Below are 9,674 nucleotides of genomic sequence, written 5' to 3' on the forward strand. Positions count from 1 at the left end.
ATCCAATTCTTTGTTTCAGCTCAGGTCATGATTTCAAGGTTTGTGGGATTAAGAACCACTTTGGGTTCTGCACTGACAGCACAGAGCCTGATCGGGAAGTTCTCTTTCCCTCTTGTTCTCTGCCCCTCCCCCACTCATGCTTTCTCTCTTTCTCTCTCTCTCTCTCAAGAAATAAATTAAAAAACAACAACAACAGGGACGCCTGGGTGGCTCAGTCGGTTGAGCGACTGACTTCAGCTCAGGTCATGATTTCACGGTTCATGGGTTCTAGCCCCTGGTCGGGCTCTGTGCTGACAGCTCAGAGCCTGGAGCCTGCTTCTCATGCTGTGTCTCTCTGTCGCTCAAAAATAAATAAATAGGGGCGCCTGGGTGGCGCAGTCGGTTAAGCGTCCGACTTCAGCCAGGTCACGATCTCGCGCTCCGTGAGTTCGAGCCCCGCGTCAGGCTCTGGGCTGATGGCTCAGAGCCTGCAGCCTGCTTCCGATTCTGTGTCTCCCTCTCTCTCTGCCCCTCCCCCGTTCATGCGCTGTCTCTCTCTGTCCCAAAAATAAATAAACGTTAAAAAAAAAAAAATTTAAAAAAAAAAATTAAAAAAAAAATAAATAAATGTAAAAAAATAAAAAAACAACAAAATAACTAATCTATGATCTACATAGTAACAAAAACAATATAAACTATTTGAAAATTATTAATAAGCACCAAACATTATTCTTGACATTTTAAGTACCATCATTCTCCCGATTTTATAGATGAAGAAATGTAAATTACTGAGGCTCACTCGTGTTGTGTTATAACGATTAGAGAGGCTAGGACTGAGCAATATTAAAGAGAGAAAAGAGGCTCTCAAATGAGGCAATTATATCATAAAGGCAAAGGAAAGTTAGATGAGACTGCAGAAACTCTGGAAATAGATTGTATTAACCTCACAAGGCTATTGGCTACTAGAGAAACAGAAAACCATCGGGAAAAAAAAAATATTGTTCAATAACGGGTTTTTTTTTTTTTTTCACTGCCATCATTTCGCATACGTCACTATTTGAAGACAATTTTTTCTATATATGGTGAATCAGAGTCATGGATGAAACAGTCTATTCCATTTGTAGGAGTTTCTTAAATATATAAAAATAATTACACTGGCATGTGGAAATCAGAATGCCTCTCCTTTTTTTATTTTCATGGGTTACAACAATAAAATATTTTGGCTAATTTAGTCTAATAGCGGAATGGTCCCAAGATCAGCAGGCTTTCTAAATTTCCTTTTCTCCAGTGTGAAATGATTCCAAGTACTTGTTGTATAGCCTACTTGAATTTATCAATACTTGAATCCAAGCAGACTGCATGAATATGGCATGTAAATTTCCACATAATCATTTCTAAGGAGGATTTGAAAAGATAGTGTTTCATGGTTCCTCTTCCAGGCCTAGTTCAGACACTTATTAGCTCTTTGAATTTGAAGAAGATACGTGATCTGTTGGAGACTCGCTTTCTTCATTAAAATATGGGAGATGCAGATACTTCCTATTATATGAGTATGCTGTCAGTATTAAGTAATATAAAGCAAGTCAAAGACACTTATATGTTTTCAAGAAAAGATGTATAGACGTAATTATCATATTGAAAATCCTCAGTGATTTTATTAACCAGACTTCAATAGTTTCTGGAAGGCTCTAAAAAGCATTGTCATCTTTTAAAGAGAGAGAGAGAGAGAGAGAGAGAGAGAGAGAATGAAAAAAAGAAGACACATAAAGAAGAAAAACCTGTTAAATATTCTTATATAGCCAAAGATTCCAATCATAAAAATAGCCCCATCATCTGCTTTATCTGAACTGAAATGCAGTTGGTCACGTGTAGATTTTTCAAGACTGTACAGTTAGGAAGTCCTTTTATGGGTGTGCTGAACCACAAGTGAAAAACTCTCTCTGAAGAAAAAAAAAAGTGAATAAAAGAGTGAAAACTTACAAAGAGAAAGCATGAAAAAATTGGTAACCAGTAAGGTAAATATTGACTCAATATTTATATAGAAAAGAGAGAAGTGGAGAAAGTTCATCCAAAGTCTTCTTGTAATGATTGTCGCTTTAATTCTGAAAGACATTTTATTCTATTAAGGACCATAACTAGGATGATTTTGAAATATTAGGCATCTGATTCTCTGAAGCTAAAATCCATTTTTTTGCTCAAGGTCTAGTCTTCTATTCAGTCGCTGGTGTGAATAGAGGAACAGAAATTGTTCTTTTCAGTTACAAAGAAGCAAACATCCTTCTCCACCTCATAGATTTTTTAGTTACATTCGATGCTCAATGATTATGATTTGTAGAAGAGTTAGCCAGAAGTTGAAAAACCTATTGAAAAAGTTCAGGTTTTTTCCCCCTCTGGCAACTGTAATCAGCCAGAAAAAAATTAAAATGTTGACTTAGAATTAGAGCGAAAGTCGATGTTGATATTAAATTAGTGTTTTCAAGAAGAGTGAAATTTTTTTGGCTAAAACTTGAGCAATGAAATTATGTTGACCTTCATTGAGAAGAAATATTGAGTCCAAACTCTCTAAATGTTAACTTTTGAACCAAATTAGTGTTTGGAATGATTATAATAATTTGATGTTTCTGCTAATAGTTTTTGTATAACAGCAGCATATTTGACCTTTTTAAAATGTCAGAAATAATATTTAATATTAATATGCTCCTCAGCCACTTTAAACACTCAGGTAATATTTAATTTTAAAAATAATAATCTTGATATTTGTGCTCAAAATGTCATCATATATTGCTTGAAGGATGATTCAATATCTCTCTAAAATTGATGAATTCAAATATTTCTTCCACAGAGTAGTTTAGGAATTGGAACGGATAAAAGTAACTTATCTTGCAGAAATCAAGTAGACTTTACTCAACATAATATGAAGTCCACTGAAACCTAGTTACATTAAGGCCATTTTTAATGTGGGACTAACAACAGTTTAGAGAATGAACATTTAGGAAGAAATATCTGTGTCTTCGTGTTGGCATCAGAGCTTCTAAGTAAAATTACAGGAGAACATTGCAATAAGGAAACTCAGAGAACACTATTAGGCTGAAATGCCATGATTTTTTTAATGTTAATTTTTGAGGGAGAGAAGGGGAAGGGCAGAGAGAGAGAGAGAGGGAGAATACAAAACAGGCTCCAGGCTCCGAGCTGTCAGCACAGAGCCCAACATGGGGCTTGAACCCACGCACTGTGAAATCATGACCTGAGTCAAAGATGGCCGCATAATGGACTGAGCTACCCAGGCCTCCCTGAAATGTCATGATTTTTGTCTTTGTATAAAAGATATATTTTCCAAGCCAGATTTCTTAGGTTAGAGTCTCTTCCTTTACTGGTTATTACTGGAAACTGAAGTTGTACGTCTATATCTGGTATAGATGAGAATATTCCTTAAAATGTGGGTCATTTGAACATCCAGCTCGGTTTTTTAATTTCATTATGCATGTATGTATCCTTGTATGTATGTAAGTATGTATGTATGTATGTATGTATGTATTTGTATGTATGTATTTGTGACAGTAATTCTTAGAATTTACTCTCCTAACAATTTTCTACATACATACAGCAATTTAAGCCATAGTCATTATATTGTATATTATATTGTAATATTTATGTATCTTATAACTGAAAGCTTGTACCTTTTGACCACCTTCCTGCTATTTCCCCTCTCAACATCTCTGGTAATAAATAAATTTAATCTCTTTTCCTTTGAGGGATTTTTGTGTTTGGTTGTTGTTGTTGTTGTTGTTGTTTTTAGATCTTAGATATAAGTAACACCATATAGCATTGATCTTTCTCTGACTTATTTCACATGGCATAATGCCTTCAAGTTGTATCCATGTTGTCACAAATGGTAGAATTTCCTGATTATTTTGTGGCTGGATAATATTCCATATATACAGATGGTCACAAGCTTCTAATGGTTTGACTTATAATTGACTTTATGATGGTGTGAAAGTGACATACATTCAGTAAAAACCATAGTTCCAATTTTGAATTGTGGTCTTTTCTCTGGCTGTTGACATAGATATAATACTCTCAGTAATCTTTCACAATGCTGAGCAGTGGCAGTCTACTGCAGTGACCACAAAAGCAAACAACCAGGGCACCTGGGTGTCTCAGTTGGTTAAGCATCCAAATCTTGATCCTGGCTCACGTCATGATCTCACAGTTCATGAGTACGAGCCCCACATCATGCTCCGCACTGATGAAGCGGAGCCTGCTTGGGATTCTGTCTCTCCTTCTCTCTGCCTCTCCTTTGCTTGTGCACTCTCTAAATAAATAAATAAATAAATAAACTTTAAAAAAAAGTAAACAACCAATATACTTAACAACCATTCTGTTCACTTTCACGCAGTATTCAATACATGACATATTCAATACTTTAGTATAAATTAGGTTTTGTGTTAGATGATTTTGCCCACCAATAGGCTGATGTAAGTATTTTGAGCATGTTTAAGGTAGGCTACTCTAAACTATGACGCCTGTTAGGTTAGGTGTATTAAATAAATTTTTTACTAGTGATATTTTTAACTTACCATGAGTTCATCAGGACATAAGCCCATTGTAAATTGAGAAAAAGAAATGTATCTGTATATACCACAGCTTTATGCATTCATCCATCATAGAATATTTAGGTTGTTTCCATGTCTTGTCTATTGTAAATAATCTTGCTATGAACATGAACATGCAGTTATCTTTTCCAGCTAGGATTTTCATTACCTTTGGATCTATTCCTAGAAGTGGAATTGCTGGAGCGTATGGTATTTCTATTTTTAATTCGTTGAGCATTCTTCATACTCTTTTCCATAGTGGTTGTACCAATTTTCAATCCCACCAGTAGTGCACACATTTTCTCTTTTCTCCACATCCATGCCAGCATTTGTTATCCCTTATCTTTTTGGTGATGGCCATTCTAGTAGGCCATATCTTTGCATTTCTTCTTTGCAAAAATGTCCCTTAAGGTTCTTTGCAACCTTTTTAATTGTGTGTCCATGTGTGTGTGCATGTGGGTAGTACGTGTGTGTGTGTATGTGCGTTTTGTTGCTGTTTATTTTATTTTATTTTATTTTATTTTATTTTATTTATTTTGCTATTGTTCTTTTTTTTAGGTTTAGATATTAAATCTTTACCAGATATATGATTTGCAAATATTTTTTTTCCATTTCATAAGTTGTCTTTTACTCTCTTGATAGTTTTTTTTTTCTTTGCTATACAGAGGTTTTTTAGTTTGATGTAGTCTCAGTTGTTTATTTATAATTTTGTTGCCTGTGCCTTAAGTGTCATATCCAAAAATTATTACAAGACCCCTGTCAATAAGTTTTGTTTCTATCTTTTCTAGGGTTTCGTGGTTTCATGTCTTAGTTTTACCACTTTAATCCACTTTGAGTTAATTTTTGCAAGTGGTATAAGATATGGGTTCCATTTCATTCTTGTATGTATGAATATTCAATTATCCCAGCACCATTTATTGAAGGGATGTTTTTTTTTTTCTGTACTGAATATTCTTGGATCCCTTGTCAAATATTACTTGCTGATAAATGTTTGGGTTTGTTTTGCAGATTCCCCTGCAATCCCAGTGGTGTGGGATCAGAATACGGGCTACCACAAAATGGCTGTCCCTCTTGGCTTGTCTTTCCTCCCTAGAGAAACAAGAGGTTCATGGGGGGGGGGGGGGCCTCTCTGTGTGGTGCTGCACTGGCCTGCAGTAGGAGCAATGCAGTCAATATGTAGCCACTGTTTTTAATTCTAATGCTGTCTGTCTTGGTTTCTCAGGTGCCCAGTGGAAGTGGTGATGATGTTTTAGCCTCACCTACGTGTTATATTCTCTCAGTAGTGTCTTGTACTTGAATAGATGTTAGTTGATCTTCTTGTGAGAGGAAGCAAAGTAGGAAATATCAATGGAACTATCTTGAGGACATCACTTCCTGATCTTATTTGAAGATGAATTTGAGTATCAAGCAGACACATACAACATTTTTCAGCAAAGGCTACAGGAAAGCAGCAGACCTACCTAAGATGTAAAATTAAATGAAATAAAGTAACTTGTTGGATGTGAGGAACAAGAGAATGGAATCAAATGTAATATCTACATTTATGGTTAAGGAATGGGGTGAATGTTGAAACTGTCCATAGAGAAAAAGTAACTTATGAGACACTTGAGACATGATGGGGCAGCAGGGAGAAATAATATAAGATTTATACATGTGTAAATTTAGCCATGCAAGGAGAAATAAATAGTGTGAAAAACACCTGTATTTAAATAATAGCTAGAATAAAAAGGCACTCACAAAAAGACTATAAAGCAAACCTAGTGGTAGAAGAAAAAAAATATTAGATTTTATGTCATAGACTTTGGGTCTAAAGTTCTTTCTTGTCTAGCAAGACAGTGGGATGCAGGATGAAAAATGAGAGGTACCTAATGGTTGGGAAAAGACAAGAGCCCCAAAGAAGGGTCCTTGCCTGTATTTATTAAGATCAGAAGGCTTACAAATGTGATGGGTGTGCACAAAGAGACAAAGAAACTGGGAACATTAACTTGGGAACGTGAAGGAAAAGAGGGTATTGAAGATATACAGTGTTTGGGGTTTGGGTCAATATAAAACAAAATCCTGTTGCTGGGCACATGGGAAGATGGTTGTTAATGGCAGACAGGAGATGCCATGTCTGTTTATCTTAGCTAGCCTAGGGGATAAAGCCTATTGGTGGAATAAGCTCAGAGTTAACAAAACTTATTTCTTTTGTTAATCATCTCCACTCTGGGCTTCTTCACCTGCAGCCCAGTGGTCTATCATCCAATTTATCTGTTTACCTAACTTGATCCTTTCCTCCTGTGAAAGCATCTTTCTGCCATAGTACTAAATTGGGGGTGCTTCCACCTTGAATATCTAATCTTGTTTATTTCATATACCTATGTATCAGGTACCTTTGCACCACTATTTTGGGGCCTTTGTCCCTCCCTCTCTATTCTGGGGCTCTGCACCCCTTCTCCATTCTGGGGTGGCTTTGCACCTACATATTTTTTGGGTGCCAATCATGTTTCCCAAACTCGGGTGTGAGCATCCTATGGTTTTGTATTTCTTTATGCCTTGTTAACCTCTTCATGTAAGCCCGGGGGATTCCTAAGCTTATTCCCCACAATTTATACTATAGAACTGAAGGAAGAGACCATATCAGAAAAACAGGGTAGGGCAACAGAATCAGATGTTTCCAGAGGTTAAACAATGTAAGATTAAACAGACCTTGGATTTAACCTTACAGAGATCATGAGTGTCCAGTATGAGAGCTTTTTTAATAGAGTGATATTGGTGGCAGCCATCTTGAACCTGGCTGAAGTGTAAAAGTGAGATAACAAACTAGAAACAATAGTTGGTAGACATCCTCTTGAGCAGTGTGAATATCAAAACAAGCTAGGGGTGACATTAGGTAGAATGAGAAACAGATGGGGGTGAGATGTTCTTTGTATTTATTTTTATCTTGTATAAAAAGATACTCTTAAACACATTTAAATGATAAGATGAAGAGATTGAATGGAAGACAGAGGAATGGAAAACAGAATAAATGGGTTTGACAGTTTCTGGAAGAGAGGACCCAGAGCCCTGGTAAAATGAGTTATCTTCGACAGTAGGAAGATTCTATCTTTCCTCCACATAGATGGGGAAGAAAACAAGATGAGCACACATGTTTTTCTATTCCTGGGTCAGGAGAAAATAAGTTGAGAGATTATTTTCAAGTAGTTTCTATTTTCTCTGTGAAGTAAAAGGCAAGACCATTGGCTCAGATTGAGTAGGCATGTTTGGATTGAAGTGCAATTGGTTTACAATAGTGAGTAGGAAATGGAAGAAAAATGCCCAGGCTGTACTGAGGGCTTTGGTAACAGAAGTGCATGCACTTGGACCAAGCCTGCATGATTTGAGATTTTCCCTAGAAGTACTCAGACTCCTGGGTGTTAATGCAAAGAATTCAGATAGTCCAACTGTGCTAGATTTGTGGTTGTGCTAGACAGGATAGAAGGCCAGCAGGACAAGAGACTAAATCATGTTGGAAATTGATGAGTCAAGGCGTGGGTAGCTAAAGTGGGTTATTTTTGTTTGAGATTTTTAGAGATACAATTGTGTTTAGATCATGGTTGTGTGTAGATTCAAAATATTTTATTTAGAATTTTATCTGAAATCCAATGGAATAAAGATTTAGAAGTAGAAGTTGAAGAAATTGGCAAAAGATGTTTGTGATTTGCCAGGGAAGAAACTGGATTTGGACTTAAGGCTAGGCTTTTAACCCAGTATTTGCCACTTTCTACCTGTAAGTTTATGCATGTTAGGACTGTCCCTGATAAGATATTTATGAAATCATGGCAAGGCGTTCAGGAGAAGAATCAAGTATGCAAACAGAAATGTTTATGAATATAAAATACAGAAAATAAACTAGAATTTTGAAGGATGGTTTTAACCTTATAAAGAAGACAGTAGTGGGTACCTGAGTGGTTCAGTTGGCTGAGTGTCGGACTCTTGGTTTCGTCTCAGGTCATGATCCCACAGTCATGGGACTGAGCCCCATGTCGGCTCCATACTAAGCATGGAGCCCTGGTCGTGATTCTCTCTCCCTCTCTCTCTCTCTCTCATCCTCTCCCCTGTTCATGTGCTCTTTCTCTGTCAAATAAATAAATAAATAAATAAATAAATACATAAATAACTAAATAAAATAGAAACAGGTGTTTAGGGAATTGTAAGTCATTAAAATAGTTTGAGAAGCTATCTTCTTAGCTACTTTAATTTTTGTATCTTTTTATTAATTCTTACTTTACTTTTCTTCTGAATTTGTTTGGCTTCACTTATGTTTTTCCTTCAGATTATGGATACTATTCTTCGTTGTTCCCTGGGGAAAACATCAGAATCCATACAGAGATAGTATTGAAAGATTAGCATTTTATTTATTTTTTAAGACATTAATTTTTTAGGGCAGTTTCAAAATCACAGTAAAGCTGAGGGGAATGTACAAGGATTTCCCATCGGTTCCCTGCCCCAAACATGCATAGCCATCACATGGTCATCACCCCCCACCAGAGTGGTACATTTGATACAATTGATTAATCTACTTTGTTACATCATCACCCATACTCTATAGTTTACTTTAGAATCCACTCTTTGTACATTTTATGAGTTTGGACAAATGTATAATGACGTATCTCTATCATACAGTAGCATTTTATTTTTCATGTTAAGTAAATTTGAGCTTTGGTAAGTTTAAAAAAAATCACTCAGAATGCTGCCTAGTTTTGAATAGTATGTATATTAACAACGACCTCTTTTATTGGAACACTTGAGTCATGTACCTTGTCTATGCAAAATAAAATGTTAGTTTAAAGACATAAAGAGTAGTTCTAACCTGACGTTTTTTGTAACACCCCTATATCAATAATAGACTAGCAATGACCTAATGTTTCATATGTATGTTAGTATAGGAATAGTTAAGATTATAAGAACCAAGCTTTTTTCTCCACTTCCTGAAACTAAATTTTGATATACTCACAAAAATCAGAGAAATTAATTTTTTCTACAATGTTTTGCATTCTCTTAATAGTCACTAATGAAAGTTTTTAGTCAGGGTTAATAATGCAATGAGCAAAAGTACCCATGATTCCCCTAAAATACATTGTA

This window comes from Lynx canadensis, chromosome B1 (assembly GCF_007474595.2).
Source record: "Lynx canadensis isolate LIC74 chromosome B1, mLynCan4.pri.v2, whole genome shotgun sequence".
Taxonomy (NCBI): domain Eukaryota; kingdom Metazoa; phylum Chordata; class Mammalia; order Carnivora; family Felidae; genus Lynx; species Lynx canadensis.